Source organism: Panthera onca, chromosome X (genome assembly GCF_046562875.1).
Source record: "Panthera onca isolate mPanOnc1 chromosome X, mPanOnc1 haplotype 2, whole genome shotgun sequence".
Lineage (NCBI taxonomy): Eukaryota > Metazoa > Chordata > Mammalia > Carnivora > Felidae > Panthera > Panthera onca.
The window spans coordinates 100,862,764-100,885,555 of record NC_138357.1 but is presented as its reverse complement, the minus strand read 5'-3'; the positions used below and the strand labels follow the sequence as shown (position 1 = coordinate 100,885,555).

General features: G+C 36.5%; 1 non-coding gene across 1 annotated transcript; it reads right to left on the bottom strand.

Moving 5' to 3' along the window:
* Positions 1-22,466: 22,466 nt before the first annotated feature.
* Positions 22,467-22,574, bottom strand: LOC145714744 (U6 spliceosomal RNA). Its single transcript, XR_014136960.1, has one exon. It is a non-coding gene; the product is annotated as a U6 spliceosomal RNA (small nuclear RNA).
* Positions 22,575-22,792: the final 218 nt, after the last annotated feature.

Below are 22,792 nucleotides of genomic sequence, written 5' to 3'. Positions count from 1 at the left end.
GAGACATGTGCAATCATTATCACAATCTCAGAACATTTCAGCATCCTAAACAGAAACTCTCTACACATTAACAGTCACTCCATCCCCCAATTTCGAGCACTAGGCAATTACCCCTCTACTTCTCTCTCCATACATTTGTTATTCTGGACATTTCATATGTAATCATGGAAAATGTGGTCTTTTCTGACTGGCTCCTTGTACTTGATATAGTGTTTTTAAAGTTTGCTCATGCGTGCATCAGTAATTCATTCTTTTTGCTGCCAATATTCTATTGTACAGATACAGCACATTCAATTTATCCATTTGCCAAGTGCTGAACAAATGTTTATTTTGTCTTTGGCTACCATGAAAAATGGTAACATGAAGATCCCTGCACGTTTCAGGTTAATGCATGTTTTCATTTCTCTTGGGAATATAGTTAGGAGTGAGAATGCTAAGTCATACGGTAGCAACTCAAGATTCAGCATTTAGAGGACTACACAAGTAGTAGTATTTTCCCACATTGTCATCTCACGCATTTTGTCTACGTTACGTTACAGCTATTCTACTGCATGTGAAGCTGTATTCCAGAGTGATTTTGATTTGAAATTTCCTAATAGCAATAATGCTGAGCATTTTTTCATGTACTTCTTAGAAGAACTTATTTTTGAAGAAATTTCAATTCAAATCATGTACTTATTTTTGATTGGGCTATTTTTCTATTAATTTTTGAGTTCTTTACATACTTAAGATACAAGCCCCTTATCAAATATTTATTTTACAAATACACCCCACCCCCCATTCTGTGGGTTGTCTTTCATTTTCTTGACGGCATCAGTTACAGTATACAAGTCTTCCATTCTGATGAAGCCCAATTCATCTCATTCTCATTTCGTCAGATTTATGTTATTGTATCTAAGAACCATCACCTAACCAATGTCAGGTACATGTACTCTTATGTTGTCTTCAAGGGTTTTTTATAATTTTAGTTCTTGTATTTAAGTCTAGCACCCACTATGAGTTACGTATCAAGTGAGATAGAGTTCTTATGCCATCCTTTTCCCAGGGAGATCTTGTTTGGCCCATTTGTTGAAAATGTTTTTCTTTGCCTCAGTGAATTATGTGGTCACCCTTGTTGAACATCAACTCATCATAAATGTATCTGTTTACTTCTCAACTGCCAATTCAATCTCATCATTTTATATGTTTGTCATTAGGCAGCATCACACTCCATCATTACTGTGACTTTCTGGTAAGTTTTGAATTCAGGAAACCTGAGTCCTCCCAACCCCATTTTACTCTTCTCTTCCAAGTTTGTTTTGGCTATTCTTGATCCCTTGTTTTCCACATGAATTTCAGGATCAATCTGTGAATTTATTCCAAAGTATTTTTACTCTTCTTGGTGGTATTGTAAATGGACTTCATTCTTAGTTTCATTTTACTGTCATCTCGGCTAGTGTACAAGAGTAGAATTAAATTTGGCGTACTAATAGTGTGTTCTGCAACTTTGCCAAACTTATTTATTAACTGTGACATATTTTTGTATGGATTCCTTACCGTTTTCTATGTACAAAATCAAGGCATCTACAAATGGAGGGAGTTTTACTTTATCTTTTTTATGGGGATGCCCCCTTTTCCCCTTTTCTTGTGTAACTGCGGTGCTAACAGGACCAATACAATGTTGAATACAAGCCTCAAGAGGAGACATTCCTGTCTTGTTCCACCATCAAGTGTAATTTTAGCTCTCAGTATTTTCGTAGATGTTTCTTTATCAAGCTCAGGAAGGTCCCTTGTATTCCTCATTTGTTCAATTTACTTCTTTATCAACTATGTGTATTCTATTCTTTTAAATGTTCTTTATTAGTAACATTAGGTTGTCTGACTCCTTTATTTTAATAAGATAGATTTCACTGGTTGGTTTTTGGATGTGAAACCAACCTTGCATTCCTAGGTAAATATCACTCGGTTGGTATATAAAATCCTTGATGGATTTGTTTCACTAATATTTTATTGAGAATTTCCACTTCTGTACCCATGCGATGTATCAGTCTGTTTTCCTGTGCTATCTTTGTCTGGGTTTTATTAGGTAACAATGCCCTTCCAGAATGATGTGGGAAGTGTTTATTTCTTGTGTTTATTTTTAGAAGACTCTATAAAAATTATTAAGTAATTTTGAAAATTTAGCTTCCCCAGCTAAGTTATTATATCCAATTCAACTAAATTATCCCCTTGAAATCGAAATTGAGTTTTGCATTACTGCTGGTAAATTGCTGACCTCTCCCAGCAATGTTTTCATTTTGAAGTCAGGTTACAACAAAAAAATAAATTATACAGAATTAATCTACCCATCTTGTGGCCAGTCACAAAGTCCTTTCTCACTTTTCCCAAGCTTGGCACTTGAACCTGGGGAAGACTGTGGCAATAATAGATACCAGAACAGAACCAGATTCATTCTCCAACTGATGTTGGTCTTTTTTTTAAATCTTTTACAAACCATCCTGAGAAATCTGATGGATCTTGAAATAGTTAGTACTTAAGAGTCATGAAAGAAGGTAAACTTAGCGAACATTTTCATTTGCTAGCTGTTTAAGAAACTCCATTTGAAATCATCCAAGTAATAGATTTTGTCATACACTCACTCTCAGGTCGGGGAAGAAAGAAGAAAACAGACTTTTCAACCTGATTTAAGCTGACTTTAGAATGATCCATACAAAGTCCTCTGCATGTGTTTGACAAAGAAAGATTAGAACACAGAATCTTAGTATGGCACAAGAAACAAGTAACTGGTGACATACTTGTCCCATCACTGAAAACAACGATGTAACAAAACATGAGAAAACTTTCTAGGATCTGGTCAGTAACAGGCATAGGACTTTGATACTTCAGAAAAGGTAAACACAGAGTAAGCACAGCATATCCCTGTATTTCGGTCTAGAAGCACATTCTAGCTATAGGGCAAGATAATGCACCCCTAGTAGTGGTGGGTGTGGTTGGCCGGAGCAGACAGAGATCTTCATTCTAAGCTAATGAAGATGCTGGAATCTGTACAGCAGGGTTAACAGAGAAGAGGCAAGTATGCAGACAGGGTCCCAGAAATCTTCATGGGGATTTATCATCTTTCCACTGCCAAGAGTATAGTCCTACTGTGTGAAAATCTGGGAAACTTAGTAGGAAACACCCGCTGTTTTGCTGAACACTGAGCAACGAGCAGCGATATAAGAGGCTACGTCATGCTAGGAGCACTGGCATTCTGGCTTAGAGAGCAGAGACCTCCCCCTCAACACCTGGGAATGAACAGCTTCCTTGATACCCCCAGGAAGGCCTTACCTTAGCAATATACTCTATGACCTAGAAAAAGGTCCATGGTCTAGAACTAAGACTAAATTAGTGTCAAGTTAATAAAGAATAAAACCATATCGAATGCACTCTAAAGTAACCACCGACAATTTAAATGCCTGGGCAAACTCAATGTCCTTTAAAGGCAAACAGTTCTCCATAAGGTGTCACTCACAGTGTCCATCATAGGAAAAAGTTCAAGGCATGAAAAGGAGTAGGAAAAAGTGTCCCACAATGAAGATCTGGCTGAGTATTAGCAACTTACTAATTTTCTATTATTTTCTCCAAAAATGTGATCCCTTGCTCCCTATTTGTCAAGTCCATGAGCATATAACATCTTTATGTTCTAAGCCTCAATTATCTCTAAACTCTTTATGCAAAGGAACATTTACTACATCTAGGACTTTTTTTTTAAACCCACTATTCCCCTTATTTTGATTCTGTTGTTCCTGTAGGTGTATGAATATTGTACTTATTTTCTGTAGTATATACCTCTAACTCTTTTTGTTTTATCAAAGAGAACGTCAGATAAGTTCCAATTTCCTTATACTTGGAGGTGCATGCTTCTAAAATCTTAAATAAACCACATTTTCAAATTTCAGCCGCTTCCCAAATGCTCTATGGCACCAGAGTAACACCTACTTTATTACCATGCTCACCTCTGAACCCATGCTTGTTTCACATCAGTGCACTGTACTTTTCTAAAAATTTCCATGGTCAAGTCAAATCTCAACCTCTTCCTGAAATCCTTCCCTTCTAACATGTAACTCTTCCCATTTTCTCTCCATTCAAACTGCAATCAACTGTGTATTCTTTCCTGCTCTCCCCACTAAATTGATACTTATGTACATCAAATGTAAACGAAATTCATTATATAAAATCCATCAAGAACTTGATATAAAGAACACGAGAACATGGTTTTCCTATTTCCTTATATTCCCCGTAACAAAATACACTGCACCTCATGTCTCCTCCTAGCGCGCGCGCGCGCGCGCACGCACACACACACACACACACACACACACACACACACACACACAAATCCTGGTAAGAATATTAGATGAAGTCACTGAAAAAGCAAAATAAATATTCAGGAACATTTCAATTGATCTCAAAGATGTTAAAATTATTTCCTCAAAAATGAATAAGAAACTAAACCTTTTCTAAATATTTGGTTCCCTCTCTTCAATATCCACTAAAAAGAACGTTTCCACCTTTTCACAATGTAAGATTTTTATCCATTTTATCCTTTCCTTACCTCTAATTAGGTTCAGTTACCCTCACCTTTTTCTAACCAAAGGCAAATTTAAAAGTTCGAAACTATAATGAGATGGTTAAAGGACACCATAATTTGTTTCAATAAATTATCTAAGTAAAATAGTGGGATAACTCCGGTGATTTCCTCTTTTTCTGCACAGAAGCTAAAAGCTAGCTTTACAGCAGGAAAATTGATAGTACTTGTACATACTGATAAAACAGAAAGCTTTGTGTTCATTCTCTGTTCAATTGTTTCTCATGAGACAGAAATAGTTTTTTGTTTTGTTTTTGGTTTTTACTTTAATCCCTGATCTGTGGCCTCTCAGTCTGTCCAGGTTTCAAATGCTCTGCAATGAGCATCATTTTTATTCAGGATTCAGGATTCTCTTATCTACCAACCACTTAAAACTAACTTATTTAGTTGCAATTTTTCTCGAAGATGCTTATCAATAAAGGGGAGAATATAGTTTGTGTTTTTTTTCCCCCAGTTTCCCATCAGGAAGATAAAACTCCGTAATCTCTTTGCATAGCAGAGATAGAAGCAGACAAATGTAGTCAAGATAGAACAATACACAGGAGAATTCAATTTGATGTCCCATGAGGGCCACGGAAAGTAGACGCATGCGCTCTGTCTGCTCCACAATTTAGATCCAATCGAGACAAACTGTACATTTACATGAAAAGACATGCAAGATGAAACAGGCTATTTACTTGTACTTTTCAGATGCTCCTGATGCAGGGATAATGAGACTATTAGTTAGTCACAATATACTTCAAAATATAATCCGTTTAACAAACCCTTACCGTAGCACACTGAGGCCTCTCAGAAAGGAAATTTTCCAGGTTCTGAAAAACGAAATTGAATCACGCCTTTCATGTAACTCCCATGTTTTTTCAAGTGCACAGTCCATCATTGGCATTCAATATTAAATAACCAGGAGTGTTACTGACCATGTAACAATATCCTTTCTCCATCAACCCTGACCCACCCACCAGTTAACCCATAGAGGAAACATTAACTCAAATGGAGAAAAACAAACCTCTTGTGTTTCTTTTATTCCACTTGGGTTAAGATCTGAAAAATATCCATCTCTTCTGCAAGCTTTCTTCAAGGGCTCCTTTAAAGTAAATTACCATAAAAGCCAAACCTGCATGAATCAATAGACTTTGCCCAACATATTAAAAGTGCTGAAATGGAGACAAATAAAAAAGCATCGCAAGTCATCCATAATAAATTAGTTTGTCTGCAGTAGTGACATCAGGCCAATGTGAGCGAGAACTTACTTCTGAGCTATTTAGCCACTCTAGCACAAGATTCCAGTGATGCAAGATTTCAAGGCCAATAAAACATTTTCACCCACCCACTAAAATTACTTTCCTCTTGCTTTCATCTTGTCAATTAAAACACATCTTTAAGTTGTTTCTTCCACTTGACTTTTTGTTTTTGGCACTTTTGATAAAATCACCAAGACCACATATGACAGAAGGATCGTGACACAGTTTCCTACATGAATTTCATCCAAGATTCTGTCAACCACAGAACAAATACTCAATCCAGGGGGAGATTTGGGATTTCAAAAGGAAGTAATGACTTTAGGAAATGGTGAGTGGAGGGGTGATTGCAAAGTGAGCCAACAAGTTGGAGGAATTCATGAGTCAGATGGGGAATTGAAGTTATTACTTTGAGCCAATGCTAATTATAATGGTCTCTCTGCTGCTAGTCACCCTTTTACCCTTGTCAGAGATTTTCATCAATGTCTTACATAATGCTCTAATCACAAGCAGAAAGACAGCCGGCATAGGTAGGCCTCTGACACATGGCATGCATGGACACAGAATCAAGTTCATCAAGTTCCTTTCAGATCCAACATTTTCACACACTTCACATCCATGTAACTGCTTCAACCACCAACAAATAGAAGTCTTTCAGGTCTCCTTACTAATCAATGCTACTGTCTCCACAAATTTTCATCAGCTTTGCCTTCTGTAACCTACCTCCAGAGTCATTGAATACCTATTTCACAGAAAAAAAAAAAAAAAAAAAAAGCCTACCTGCATACTATTATTTCCAGAAAACTCCTTCATCCATTGCTTTAACAGACTCTAGTGTTCCCAGAAGACACAACTTTTCCAAGTGTCCCTCAAAAGTAGAGGCTGCCTTTCCTACACCTCTCCCCCATATGGTTGTGGTTATGCTACTGCTAGCCTATGTAAAGGTCTACTTTATACTATTTCTCATTTACCACCATATAAATACCTTTAAGAACTTGAGCTCAGCATGTAACAATACTGTTCATCCTCATTCCCCCTATTTTTACTTTGGGACTTCTTGTTGGGGCACCTGGGTGGATCAGTTGGTTAAGATTCCTATTCTCGCTTTCGGCTCAGGTCACAATGTCACGACTGTTGAGTTTGAGTCCGCCATTAGGTTCTGTGCTGACAGCGCTGAGCCTGTTTGTGATTTTCCCTCTCTCTCCCTCTCTCTCTGTTCCTCCCTTGCTTGTGCTTTCTCTTTCCACCTCTGTCAAAATAAATAAATAAACTTTTTTAAAAAAAAGAACTTGTTACTCCATTTTTACCTAGGACCAACATCCCTGAACTGCAGCCTTTCCTCCAGCTCCAAATCCTCCATTCGAAACAGAATTTCAACATATATTGTATTGACTGTATTCATATTCTCAACTCTCACCGAGTCCTGACTCAATTCAATCCGTTATAATCTGTTACTTCACAAACACGGTCCTTGCCGAAGTCACCAATTCCAAGCCAATCACTTACTCTGATATCTATGGTTTAGTTACTGTCTTATTTAACTTCCTCCAGTATTGATGCTGCAGGAAACGCCTGGCTCCTTCAAAGTCTCCCATGTGAGATGCACAGTCTTCTTCCTCCTTATTTCTCTCCTTTCCCTCTGAACCCATCTTCTCTTTTTCACTTTTTGATTTTGCTCCTTATAAATCATAATGCCCCGACATTTCCATCATGTCTCCTCTTTCTCAACTTATGCATTCTATTTTTTGGTTGTAACTCATACCCAAGGCCTCAGCAATTCCCTTTATACTTATCATTCCTAACGTAGAGGTAAAATAGTCTTTACCTTTTTCTGAGCCTTCAACATAGGTACACCCCACCCACTTTTCAAAAGTTGGCATTAGGCCACTTGGCTTATACAAAAGACCTACATTAGTACCTGTTTTTGACAGCCAGAAGAAATCTGAAGGGGACTTTCATTTTTATGAGAAAAGGCCAAAAGTGAGAACAGCATTCAGCGTCTGTTTTTGCAGAGAGCCCTTCTAGAGTCAGTGAGGGCCCCAAGCAGGGACAGTGGCACGGGCACGTTCTTTCGCATACTTAAGGAACCACAATCAGCTTCGCAGTATCAAGCCACCATAGCTCTGAACTGCATCTGTGAGCATCTGTGCTTGATTTTGATTTATTTTCTGCATCCATTTCCAAGATGTGTCCTAAGGGATGAGGAAAGCCTGAGAGAGGATATTTTTACGGTCTGGGAATGCTCAAAATTTTTACATTATAAATTAATTATAATTGCTTCTTCACTTTACACCATTGTGGCTTACAAAAGGAATGCTCTCCTTTCCGAGAGTGGGTGAAACCTCTAACTTTTCAGGAAACCATCTCTACTTGAAGGTATCATGGGAATATAGAAATCAGCACATCCAAAACTGAATTCATCACCCTTACTATTTGGATGTAATTACTCTGGGAGCGTTAAGCTCACTGAACTACAACATCTTCAGGTCATGAAATAATATAAAAAGTTTTGGCAAAACACTGTAGAAATTAGATTTAACCAGTGTAATATCTACCTCATTTTTTTTTTATGGTTTTTTATTTGGAGAGACAGAGAGACAGAGAGACAGAGAGAGAGAGAGAGAGAGAAGGAAAGAGGAAGAGAGAGGGAGGGAGGTAACATGCCCAAGTGTGAAAGGAGCAGAGACAGGGAGAGAGAGAGAATACCAAGCAGACTTTGCACTGTCAGTGCATAGCCCGACTGAGGGGCTCAGACTCACTGAATGTGAGACTGTGACCTGAGCTGAAACCAAGAGTAGAATGTATAACCGACTGTGCCACCCAGGCACCCCTCTACATCGTTTCTTAATCAACAGAGCAATAAGTCCAGTATAAGAAAAAGTAGTTAAATGTTGGTCCTTATCAGTAAAACCATTATAGATCCTGACTAATAAAGCTGTAATCCATTTAATTGAGTATCAGAAATATAATGGCTAAATGACAACAAACTGCAGTCTTCTCATTCCCAGAACCAATCATCCTGTATCTAGAAAAGTACCTTGAGATTGGTTTTGACTGCCATTTTCAAAGTGTGGATAGAGTGATGAATAGTCTAGCATGTAAGCAATTGATGGGTGGGTATTAAAATAGAAACATCTCCAACATTCGAAGGGTAGCTTTATTTTGCTTCTGAATGAAGAAAGGGGATTAGAAGGACAACTCTAAGGGTAGGAGACGATTAAAGAAATATTTTCTCAGAAAATGATTCTTCAATACAGAGTATTGCCTTCTGTAATGCCATGATCTGCCTCATCTCCTAAATTCTCTGAGGTTGTTCAAACAGATGCTAGTTATCATGTGCAAAGCTCACTGTGCAAGAATTTGCCTTTCTATGATTCTGACTAAATGTCTTTAATGCCGTCTCATAACCAGAGATTATGTTTCAACTTTGGACCTGAATCAATACCATTTTACTACCCTTCTTCCTACCAACTTTAAACAAAATAGGCTTAACTAAATGTTTTCCAGAGTTTTTTTAAAAAAGCTTTCATTTAAGATTAGAAAATAATTTATTTTGAAGTAAAAATTAGCTACAATTCATGCTATTTATATTTTCTTTCCCTACCATCTCCAACTTCCCTTACCAATTCTTTTAAACAGCAAAGAGTACGTAAATCAGGATTTGGTAATTCCCTCACTTTATTGGGAAAGGTAGAAAAACAATAGCTTCTACAACAGGAAGAAGTACCTTTGCCACTAGTCATTCACTTTATCAGCAATTCCAACATTTTCTCAGTACCTATGAACAAAACACAATGCTCAGAGAAAGCTAACCCTTTAAATTGCTCCCTCTGTGCTAAGGCAGAAATGGCTTACTGAACAGACTCAGGAGAAAGATACAGCCCCACTTTACCAAACCGTTAACCATTTAGTGGCTTTCCTCGACTTTAATCCTGAACCATGTGCTTAAGTACAGTACTTCCTGTGCTGTGTATTGGACAGAAAGTTCTGGTTTTGTCTTTTACATTATTTTTCTTGGCTAATTCAGTGTACCTTGCATTTCAATGTCTCTGGTGAAAACAACAACACATCTTAAAAAGAGGGGCTGAAGTCTTTGCTTACATACACTTTCACCAAATGCAAAGCTTCCCTGCCCCCCTCTTTGGGTTAAAACTACAACTGCACTGCCTTTATGAGTCAGTTTTAAAAGTCCTTCTTTTGTCATGTGCAAGTTCAACAAACATGGATATTGCCACCGTTATTCTTACTGCTGATTCAGGTAACTGATAGCTATATTAGCTGCCAAAACATTTTAGTTTCCTGTCATCAACTCTGTACTCCTGTAATTTCACTCTAATGAGCCAGAGTCAATGTTTTCAAACCTGTGGATCTAATCAAGCCCCACCTTAAGATGTTTCTGTAGCTTTGTGTTCCTCAAAGGATCCACACAACAGTGATTTTACTTACCCCACCAGTCTTCCCTCACAGCAACCTTTGGACTCCTGCCATATTGGTATGAATTCTTATTTCCTCCATCATCCCTTCTGTTCTGAACCCTCCTCACAAGATGCCCTCACCCCATCATATACATATGAACACTTTAGCTTGAGATAAATTTCAGGTAACTTTCTCAAAGAGGGCTTACACTGACTACAGTTTAGGTCAAATTTCTTTGCTATGTGTTCTCATAAAACCATGCCTCCTTTCTTTCAAAGTACTCATATTGGATGGTATTCATGCATTCAATAGTGGAACTGTTTAATCGATGCCATTTTATACACTATCAAAGTTTCTCAACTGTGACATCATTGGCATTTTGTGCTAGTAATGCGTTGTCGTGGGTGGCCATTCTGTGCAACGCAGGATGTTTAGCACCATCTGTGTTGTCTATACATTCAATTCTAACAGCACACTACACCACCACCCCCAAACTCTGAGTTCTGACAATCATAGTGATTCCAGACACACTAGTATATATTGAATTAAGGCAGAGCTACCAAACCATTAACTCCATGGAAATACTGACATACGTTTTTGATCACCATTTTGTCTCTATGCCAAGCATATAGATAGTTCTGGGTTTCAGTGGGTACTTAATATTTTGAAACGATAAATGTTAGGCCACGAAGTTATTTTTACAGCAGAATCTGAAGAAAAACATTTTACCAGAAGATTAGAGTCATGAAAAATGCCCCTAATAGTTTACTTTGAAAGCTTTTAAATACTAAGGTAAATACACATTGAACACACAAAAAGCTAATTTAACTCTGCTTTCAGTATTTCAAGAGGCTAAGCATTTTAAAATTGACGTGTAAGATGTAAAACAAAACAAAAAAACTACAGTTTAACATTGTTTCCCCCTTTCAAATTCCTCTACCTCTATCTGAAAAAGAACTTAAAAGAGCCCATTGATAAAGGTAAACTATTATATTTAATTCCTGCATATTCCCTGGCTCAATCTGATTTTAAGGTAATAAGCTAAAACTTATTTTCTACATGAGTGGATATAGAAATTAAGTTTGGGCTACTAAACTTAGTAGCTGGTTTTGCCAGTGTTTAATGATTTTCAACACCTAACCACTCAACAAAAGATTGATATTATAGTTCAAGAGAATTATGACTTTATGTATCTCTGTGCTTTAAATTCAAAATAGAAACTGAGCTAATGTCCAAAAAAATTCATAAAAATTCAGATGGCTTAGTCCAAAAGACTGTGTTATGATAAGAACAAATTTAGCAGTGCATCTTTAATTTATCACATAGGACTTAGTTTTCTGGAGTTGTGTTCCTGGATACGTTAAAATTAAGTTAATCCTGGATATAATCGTTGTTGTTAATTTGAATGCATCCACTCAAATTATTCTCCCAAATCCTGTATACCTCTAAGAAATTCAGTTGTTCTTACACTAGTTTGGTATTCAGGATTATCACTTCAAATGACCTAAGATACAGTTTTCTTTTGTTTTTCTAATTTATATCCAAGTTAGCATATAGTGCTATAATAATTTCACAAGTAGATTCCAGTGATTCATCCCCTATGTTTAAAACCCAGTGCTCATTCCAACAAGTACAAGACACAGGTTTTATAAAGGTTACATGAAGCGTTCTGGGATACAACACAGAAACCACTTGTTTTAGTTCATATACTTACATGTGCCCTTCAAAGGAAGATTTCCTGAAATTAAGGGACTTGATATTTTCTGAGGTAGGTAGGGTAGTGAAGTAAAGAAAACAAAACCAAGCAATTATTTTTTTTTTCCCTATTCTGCCAGACTTCAATGCTTTTAACGTTTCTCTCCTAAACCCTACTTTTCAGTTAAAATATACTAACTACCAAAAAATGATCTCTGATGTAACTCAACAAGTGGATAATGCCGTTCAGAAAGCAAAATATAAACTAATTTGTTCTAAAGAAAGCAAGCTGATTATGAAACATACTTTAGCCACAATCTCTTATCATGCTAAGTCTATGACAAAATATGTACACTACTTTGCTATAGTTAACTTTACTACAAAAATGCAGCTCCATCTTATAAGAGCTATGTTCAGATATTCAAAGAGAAAATATACATCCTAAAGGTTACCATTAAAGGGGCGCCTGGGTCGGTGCATCAGTTAAGTATTTGACTCTTGATTTCGACTCAAGCCATGATCTCACAGTTCATGGGTTTGAGCCCTACATCAAGCTCTGCACTGACTGTACAGAGCCTGCTTGGGATTCTCTCTCCCTCCCTCTCTCTCTCTCTGCTCCTCCCCTGCTTACTCTCTCTCACACACTCTCGTCCTTCTCTGTCAAACATTTAAAAATTACCATTACAAATTCCTTAGGGACATATCACATTAGGAATCCACACCGTTCAATTACAGCATTTTATTGGAGACGATCTTTCTTTCATGATAGGTATAGATAGCCAGTCAATAGCGTACCAGAAGAAATAGTCACTAGGTTTGGTCTTGGGGGCCACCCTGCATATGCCTCACACTCAGGTAAGTTAAGTACCTCCATTCTGAGATGCACAAGGAAATTCACAGTTCTGAGCAAAGAGATTCACATCGCTCACCTCAGCTTCTTGTAGGGTATGTGCTCAAAAATGAGACATAGATACAAGGCCCATAATAATATTTTATCTCTGGTTTTGTTCTACAGAAACTATTTATTAAATTCATACTTAGCCCCATTCCAGAGTCACAGAAAACAGTTTATCATTTTTATCTTCCAATCTAAACCTAAATTGGCCAACAATGTACACTGACACATTTACCAATGTAAGAGTTTGATCTAAGTTTCACGATTTTAGCCTTAATTTTTTTTCATAAAGTAGACCAGTCTATTAATATTATAAAATACGAAGACCACCAATATATAGGGTCGATTACAAATTTTTTTCTCCCTGACTTCCATTCTTTGTTCCCTGCAAATCTTACTCCAACCACCTCTGTTATTCAGTAACATTTTTTAAATATTTTTGAGAGAGAGAGTGAGCAAGCAAGCAGGTACATGCAGGAGTGCTGGAGGAGGATGAGACAGAGAATTACAAGCAGGCTCGATGCTGGATGATTGGAACTCATGAATTGTGAGATCATGGCCTGAACTGAAATAAAGACTCGGGCTCTCAACTGACTAAGCCACCCAGGTGCCCCTATTATTCAATAGCTTTTCAAAGAAAAATTTTTAACTTTTTTTTTTTAAGTTTAGTTTTATTTGGAGAAAGACAGAGGACACGAGTGGGGGTGGGGCAGAGAGAGGAGGAGAGATAGAATCCCAACCAGGCTCCCCACGGTCAGTAGAGAGCCCGATGTGGGGCTCCAACCCATGAACTATGAGATCATGAGCTGACACAAAGTCAAGAGCCAGACGCTTAAGTTAATGAACCACCCAAGCGCCCCTATTCAGTAGCTTTCACATGCTCTCTACTACCCATGGCTTCACTTATGAACTAAGCCTTCTGGGTTTTTGCCTTCCACAGTAGGATCCTAGTTTACTTTTAACCATATATACCACTGCTTTTTATATGTATTACTTCAGCTTTTCCTGTTTACAAAAAATGTCATTTCATTTCCCATCTAGCCCTTACCTACTCTAAGTAAGGATCATATGTTCTCTAATTGTTCTCTTTTCTTAGCTCATATGATGACAACTATAATGGCCTTTCCCTTTATTAAAAATTTGTATTCCAATTAGAGCCAGATATGCTTTATATATTCTTTCATTTGGATATGATTTTATTTATATATTACTATTTTATTATTAAAGCAGTGAAACATAAACATGATACTTCTCATGCTAATGCATGCAAGTTTAGGCCAAAAATGTATATATTTCCATATATAACAGGAGACCTCGCCCCCAACCTGTGCCTTCTCTTGTGACTTATTCATTTTGCTTTGTTATTATTTTATGTGGGCAATCTCTCATCACCTACATTTTGATCCACCAAAGGAATTTTCTAACATTTTCAGCCATGGTTCCAAGAGCATGGAAAGTGTTTTTAAAAATAACCATCAAGTTTTATTTTTTTAATTTTTTAATTAATGTTTTTATTTATTTTTGAAGGAGACAGAGAGAGCACAAGCAGGGAAGGAACAGAGAGAGAGGGAGACACAGAATTTGAAGCAGGCTCCAGGCTCTAAGCTGTCAGCACAGAGCCCGATGCGGGGCTCAAACCCACGAACTGGGAGATGATGACCGGGGCTGAAGTGAGACACTTAACCCAATGAGACACCCAGGCACTCCTAACTATCAATTTTTAAAAAGAACATATTGAGTGGCTAAGTCTTTTCTGCTTCTTTCTCTGATGCCACCAGTAACAAAGTGTAGCAATTCATCAAGGAAAAAAAAAAAAAAAAACAGAAGGAAAAATTTATTTGGAAATGGTTTTCAACGGTAGCATGAAAGAAGTTCATTTTTTTTTTTTTTTTTTTCCCCTCTCCAGGCCTGAGGTTCCTTATTGGGAAAATGAGCTTAACTCTGAAATCATTTCTACTTTCAACATTCTGAGCCAACCTCTCAGGATTAGTGGGCAGTTCAAATCAAGTAAATATAAACAGACTTTGATAGAAAATATTATAAGATACAATGAATAATTCTGATGTAGTTCCAATAAATAAATAAATAAAAGTTCATTTGTAATATGTGCTTATAAGAAACTGGCTTGATTTATTTAGTGGCTCTAATTCTCAAAATGTGCCAGAAATTTCAAATATTCACAAGTATTTTTACATTGAAATGCCCTGAAAATGTATCTCAATCAGATTAAAAGCCAAGCACTTAATATACTGTTATTTTTATTTTAAAACTTAAAAAATGCAGTATACTAAGTATTTATAATAGTTATTTTTTGCATTATATTAATTATATACGCAGCATTTGGCATACTGACAGCATATTGGCTTTTAAAACGTCCAAACTAAGTTTATACTTAGTTTTGTTTTCTGTGTTGTACTCCTTTCATAATAATTTCCTAGGGGGGAAAGTGTCCCAAATCTTCTTTGAGAGCTTGACTTTCCTCTTTGATTTCAGTATTTCGTTTATGAGAAAAACAACTACTTATGGAAATGCGGTATTTCATATTTCAGTAATCAATCAAAAGCAATAAATACTGCACAACCAGCATCTTAAGAATGCACTTAGGTATCTTATTGATCCCCAGAACATTAAACCTCTTACCAGCATTACGACTCTACCCTGCTCATAGATGCATAGGCCATTCCCAGTGACTTGATTTTACAAAGAACTGTGTTCATACAGGCAAGGGCAAAACAGCACCTGAAAATGAACTCTGTAAACACATTTTAGCAGTTTTTCATTTTATTCACTTCATAGGACACAGCGTACTTCATCTGTATTTCACTTAAAGAAGCTTAGTACTTAAAAAATGGAATAAATCTGTAATTCAATATATACATTTACTTCTTTTACTCTTTGGAAGTTGCCAAATTGGGTTAATACGAATTATCTGTAAGCAAAATAAAACACAAAAGTCTATATGGATTCTGCAGAGATATTTAAAATATTATGTATTAAATTTATGTTATTTAAAGTTGATACAAGTTTACATATAGTATTCTTCTAGAAATCTGAACAGAAGTAAAGCATACTCAGTGAATTGTATTTGAAATATCTCAATATTCAGAAGGGAAAAAGCGACTTGCAGTCAGTTCTACTCGAACACTTGTTTTGAGAATATGAATTTGTTTCAATGCAATTGTTATGTTAGGGAACAATATAAGCATAACACAAATTATGTGCTGCATTTGTCCAATTTTTTTTTCCATGACAACTACTGGGTAAACTCAGAAAGTTGCATCTCACTGAATGGAACAATGCAGGAGCATACAAAACACATGCACACACTTCAAACATATGCCAGTTACCTTAATTCACCACCATCCACATCTCATATTACAACTCTACTTCTCATTTCACATACCTCACCTTCTATCATCTCACAATAACTAACAAATACAAACACTTCCCGCCTCCACACGCAAATGTTAGGTCTTTTACAAGGTGAAGTACCTTATTTACTGTAGTATTTATATATGTATTAACCACGTAACATATAAAACTATGGTATCATTCCCTAATTAGGTCTCTATGTATGTTATGTCACGATGACAAAGTATTTGTTAAATGCTTTTCCTGTAACTCCATTTTCTGTAAGCCCTCTGGCTATTATTCTATTTTGCACAGCGCAATGATTTTTAGGAACACAGAATTAAGTGTACTCTGTAACTATGTAAAAATAACTTTTAGTGGCATATAGTGATTTGATAAAGAAAACTACAATTTCCTGGGGCACCTGGGTGGTTCAGTAGATTAAGCATCCAACCCTGGATTCCGGCTCAAGTAAAGGTTTCATGGTTTGTGAGATTCCAGCCCCACATCAGGCTCTCTGCTGTCAGCAAAAATGCCTGCTTCAGATCCTGTCTCCCTCTTTCTCTGCTCCCCTCTCACTCATCCTCTCAAGAAATAAATATTTTTTTTTAAGAAATAAATATTTAAAAAAATCAAAAAAATTTTAATTTCACAAAAGCATTATATGTATATAGTATTAATTGTTATATACTGACTATTGTGTAGTCTAAGTTTATGCATGGAAATCCACTGATATTCTGGGTTTGGGGAAAGCATAGTTATAAAAATAAATGATGACCAACAAATACTAATAAATAATACTAAAAAACAACAAATAGAAACATTGAGTGTATTGGTTTCTTTAAAAATTTTATTGATGTAAAAATGCTTAACATGAGATCTACTTTCTTAATAAACCTTAAGGATACATTGATTAAAGGTACAACATAAGTAGATCTCCAGAGCTTGTTCATCTTGCTTAACTGAAATTTTATGCCTGTTTATTAGTAACTTCCCATTTCCCCCTCCCCCAGCCCTGGCAACCACCATTCCACTCTGATTCTAGGAATTTGATGATTAAATATACATCATGTAAGCAGAACCACGTAGTGTTTATCTTTCTGTGACTAGCTTGTTTCACTTAGCATAAAGTCCTTGAGGTTCATCCATGTTGTCAATTATGGCAGAATTCCTTTTTCAAGGCTGAAAAGTACTTCCCTGTTAGATATACTAAACCCTTCATCCCCTCATGTGTCCTTGGGCATCTAAGTTGTTTCCACACCTTGGCTATCGTGCCTAGTGTTGCGATGAACACAGGAGCTCTAAAAGCTGTTTGAAATCCTGATTTTAATTCTTCTGTATAAATACCCAGAAGAGGGACTACCAAATCACATGCCAATTTCTGTTTTAACTTTTTGCAGAATCTGTGTTGCTTTCCACACACCTATACCCTTTTGCAAAGCCACCAATCAAAGTGCAACGGTTCCAATGTCTCCACATCCTCACCAACACATGCTGTCTTTTGACATATACAGTATCGGTTCTAAACCTTGATGGGAATCAACATTTTTTCCCCTCTGTCATGAGGAAACATGACGGGGCAAACATCTGTTTCCATGCTCTCTATTCTGCTCCACCGGTCTACTGGTCTACCCTTGTGCATACAACACACGGTCTTGTTTACCACAGTTTTATATGCCATGTTATATTCTAGACGCTCTGTTTTACTTCAAGAATGTCTTTGCTTTCCGAAGCCATTTACACCTTGCTATAAATTTCTTAATTGGCTAGCTGAATTGCAAAGCAAAACACAGTAAAACCCAACACCTATTGTCATTCTTATTCTGATTGTTTTACCGTCAGTTTTCAGGGAATTTTCACCTTTTTAATACTGAACATTCCAATTCTCTAACAAGGGAGGCTTGCCCTTTAATTCTTTCATCTCTCTCTGAAGTTTGATTAGTCCCTCTGTGATGGCTGTATACATATTTTGTTAGATTCTCTTCTAGGTACTTGATTGTGATGCTCTTATAAATGGCACCTTTCTGATACATTTCACTTTCTAAACATTCATTATTAATACACATTTTTATCGAACTTTCATTGACATACCATTAAGTTTACCCCTTTAAATTATAATTAATGATTTTTAGTATATTCACAAAGCTGTGCAACTGTCATCAGTATGTAACTCCACAACATTTTGATCACTTCAAAAAGAAACCACATGCCCTTTGACTTCCACTTCCCACTGCCTACTCACAAGCCCTGGAAACCCTTGATCTACTTTCTGCCTCTATCAAAGTATCCATCGTGGACCCCTGATAATTAAACTTCTATGTACACTTCTGAGTTGGGTTCTTTTACTTAACATATTTTAAAGATTCACCTATATCGTGGCATGTACCAGTACCTCTTTGATTATGACTGAATACTCCACTGTGTGGACATACCATTTTGTCTATCCATTTACCAACTGATGGACATGTAGACTGTTTCCAGTTTTAGGCAATTAAGAACAACACTGCCATGAACATTCATCTACAATTAGTTTGTTCTTTTAGTTCTTTTCAGTACCTGGGATTCAAATTGCTGAGCTATATTGTAACACTACAGTCAATTTTTTGAGGAACCACTGAATTGCTTTCTCGAAGAGCTGAAACCATTTTAAATTCCCACCAGCAATTAATGAGGGGATCAAATTTGTCCACATCCATGGCAAATTTACAGAAGTGCGTATCTTTATTCTACCCAGTAGAGCGGGTATGAAGTGGTCTTTTTTATTTTGATTTGCATTTTCCTAATATTTAATGATGCTGAAGATCTTTTCATGTGTTTATTGGCTCTTTTTATAACTTAATTGTAAAAATAATTACTTAAACCATGTTCCCATTTTTTATTTTGGTTAATTACCTTTGTACCATTATGTTCTAAGACTTATGTATTCTAAATCCTAGATTCTCAAATAAACCATTTGCTATTATTATATCCCATTCTGCCGTTTGTAGGTTTTTCTTGACAATTTACTTTCAGTCAAATTTTTTTGTTTCTAGGTAATTTATCTATTTTTTCCTTGGCGTTTTGGGGGTCACATTTAAGTAACCATTGCCTAATCCAATGTAAATAATAGTTGGGTATTTGTTTTCTCCTAACAATATTATCATTTCAGTTCTTATACTCACATTTTCAATTCATTTTGAGTCAATTTTTTAAAATGGCAAGACATAAGATGTCAATTTCACAAATAGTTGTCTTTCCATCAAATTTGTCAGAAAGATTAATTACTTTCACTCCCACCATGAAATTATGGAAATCTGATCAAAACTCAATTTTTAACTTATGGGTTTACTTCCAGACTCTCAATTCTATTCCATTGTCTCTCCTCATGACAGTATAATAGTTTTCATTACTGGAACTCTGTGGTAACTTTTGATATGGCAAAGTCAATCCTCCAAATTTGCTTCTCTTTTTCAACATTATCTTGCTTATACTGCATCACTTGAATTTCCATATGAAATTTAGAATCAGCTTGTCAAGTTTTTCAATAACAAGAAAGAAAGGGTTTTTATAGAGAACATGTTCAATCAGTAGATCCATTTTGGGGTTATTACCGTCTTAAAAAGATTAAGTCTTCCAATTCATGATTATGGAGTATCTTTCCAATTACTTAGGTCTGGAAAGTGGATTCTCCCCTAGAACGTCCAAAAAGGAATGTAACTTAACCTTAATTTTATTCCAGTGAGGCCCATTTTGGACTTCTACACTACAAAACTGTCAAGTATGGAAAAAAAATTGTCTTGTATAAACCACTGAGGTAATGATAATTTGTTCCAGCATCTATAGAAAGGTAATATACTTTTTATTCCCAGTAGTTAAGCATTTTCTCTTTCATAAAAAGTTGGATTTTGTCAAATGCTTTTTTGGCAGTTGTTTTGACATGTGGCTTCGGATCCTTTATTCTTTTAGTGAAGTGAAATAGATCATTGGTTCTCACTTTGAACAAACTTTGCATTCCTGGAATAAATTCCACTTGGTCATGGTCTATACTTCCTTTTTATATGTTGCTGTCTTCACTTTTCTAGTATTTTGTTTGAGATTTTTTCAAAAATTATTATACTGTCATTTGTATTTACCTATTAGGTACATCAGCCAGCTTTACTTCCTTCTTTCTTGCAAGTTATGATCTAGTTTCCCTTTCAATTCATCCTGGAGGACTTCCTGTATTTTGTAGGACTTATCTACCTAAATTTTCTGGGCACTTATCTAAGTATTAATTTCTCCCACTTTTTTTAGTTTTGTTGGATAGAGAATTCTTGGTTGGTTGCTTATTTTCTTTTCCATCATATCCCATTGTCTTAAATATGATGGGATTTCCATCATATCCCATTGTCTTCTGACCATCATGGTTTTTGATGAGTAAACAGCTGAACAACTCTTTGTATGTGAGAGATACCTTCTCTCTTGCTGCTCTCAAAATGTGTCCATGTATGCATCTCTTTCGGTTTATCTTACTTTGAATTTGTTGGGCTTCGTCAGTGTGTAGTGTTTTCATCCAATTTGAAAATATTTCAACCATTATCTTTTCCAGTATCTTTTTTTGTCCTTTTCTTTCTTCTTTTCGAATGTCCATTATGCATATCTTAATACAGTTGATAGTGTCTCATAGATTTCTTTTTTATTTGAGAGATCATGTGCATGTTCCTGCAATGAGTGGGGGACAGGCACAGAAAGAAGGAGAAAGAATACCAAGCAGGGTCTGCACAGTCAGCTCAGAGCCCGATGTGCGGCTCAAACACACAAACCATGAGATCAAGACCTGAGGCAAAATCAAGAGTCAGAGGCTCAACCCACTGAGCCACCCAGGTGCCCACATGATGTCTCACAGGTTTCTGAGGCTCATTTCAATTTTCTTCATTTTTTTCTTTCTGTTGTTCACACTGGATTGTATCAATTGTTCTAGCTTCAAGTTGGCTAATAATTTCTTCTAACAAATAACCTGTTCATCGTCTACAGTATTTTTAAGCCGTTTTTAAAATCAGTTTTAGGTTCACAGGAAAATTTAGTGGAATGTACAGATATCTGTAATGTACTTCCTTGCCCCTAAACATGTGAAGACTCTCCCATTATCAAGTGCCCCACCAGAGTGGTACAGTTGTTACAAGTAATGAACGTACACTGCCACATCATTATCACCCAGAGCCCATAGTTTACCTTAATATTCACTGTTGCTCTTGTACATTCTATGGGTTTTGACAAAAACAGTGATATGTATCATTATAGTATCATACAGGGTCTATTCACTGCCCAAAAAATCCTCTCTGTTCTGCATCTTCATTCACTATCCCCACCCCAATCCCTGGCAACCACTGAAGTTAGTACTGCCTCCATAGTTTTGCCATTTCCTGAATGTCATATAGGTTAAATTATATAGTATGCAGCCTTCCTTATGTACGGCAGGATGGCTCTAGGAGGCTGGAGTATTCACCTGCCATATGCAAGCCTAGAACTGACTGGACTGGGTATTTCTCTTCCCTCAGGTCACTTAGGCTCTGGTTAGCTTCTTCTGAAGGCAGGCATTATCAAAAAGAACAACATGTCTCTGGCATAAATCAACAGGGTTACTTTTCCATTTCCCTAAAAAAAGTAGGAAGAGAATTATCTGTGATGTTTATGTGGGAAACTTGTAGAGCTCCTGGAGATAAATCCCACAAAATTTGGGGGAGGGAAAGAGACACAGTGAGCCTCCAAATTTCACCAACTACAGGTCAAGATTTCCTACCCCTGTGCTAGTTCCTGTGATAGTTTCCCCTCCTACGTCTCTACTCTGGTGAGCTTTGACTCCTTGTTTTTGCCTATTTTTCTCCAATAGTGGGAATCGTGGTTTTCCCTGTGTCTTTACCTCTTTTATGGATCCTAGAACAATTATTTTTCAACCTTTTTTTTTTTCCCCTTAGTAGGCATTAGGACAAAATCGTGTCTTCCAGACTCCTAACATGCAGAATCCAGTATTTAACATTTCCATATTATTTTTTGACTCCAGAAACTCTCAAGTTTATTCTTTTTCATGTGATTTCTAGCTCTTTTTTAATCTTCTCTTTTGGTGAGACATGTTCCCATAGTTTTCTTTTAAAGAGGAAGTTCCCCTCCCCCAGTCCTTTGAACACAGGTGAAATAGCTGATGTACATTTTTTTCTATTAATCCCAACACCTGGGCTTTAGAGGTAATTGTTGGCTTTTATTTTTTCTTCCTGGAGCATGGACTCTTTTTTTTTTTGCCCTCATCTAGTATTGGGTTTTTTTGAACACTTAATTCGCTGATCATCCTTGCTCAGGGGCCATGCTAATCTTCTTTGTATCGTTCCAGTTTTAGCACATAGGCTATGGAAGCAAGTCCCAGTAGTTTTCTTTTTAAACTGGGTATTTAATATAATGTGGCAACTCCAGAAATTAGATTGTATTCTTTCCCCAAAGTTGGCTTTTATGTCTATTTGTTATTTTGTTTTTAATGACTTTCTGAATTAATTCAAGACAGCTAATATTCTTTGTCACTTGTGGCCACTGAAGTCTCTCCTCAGCTTCTTACTGGCCAGCTAATGATTGGACAGGCATTTC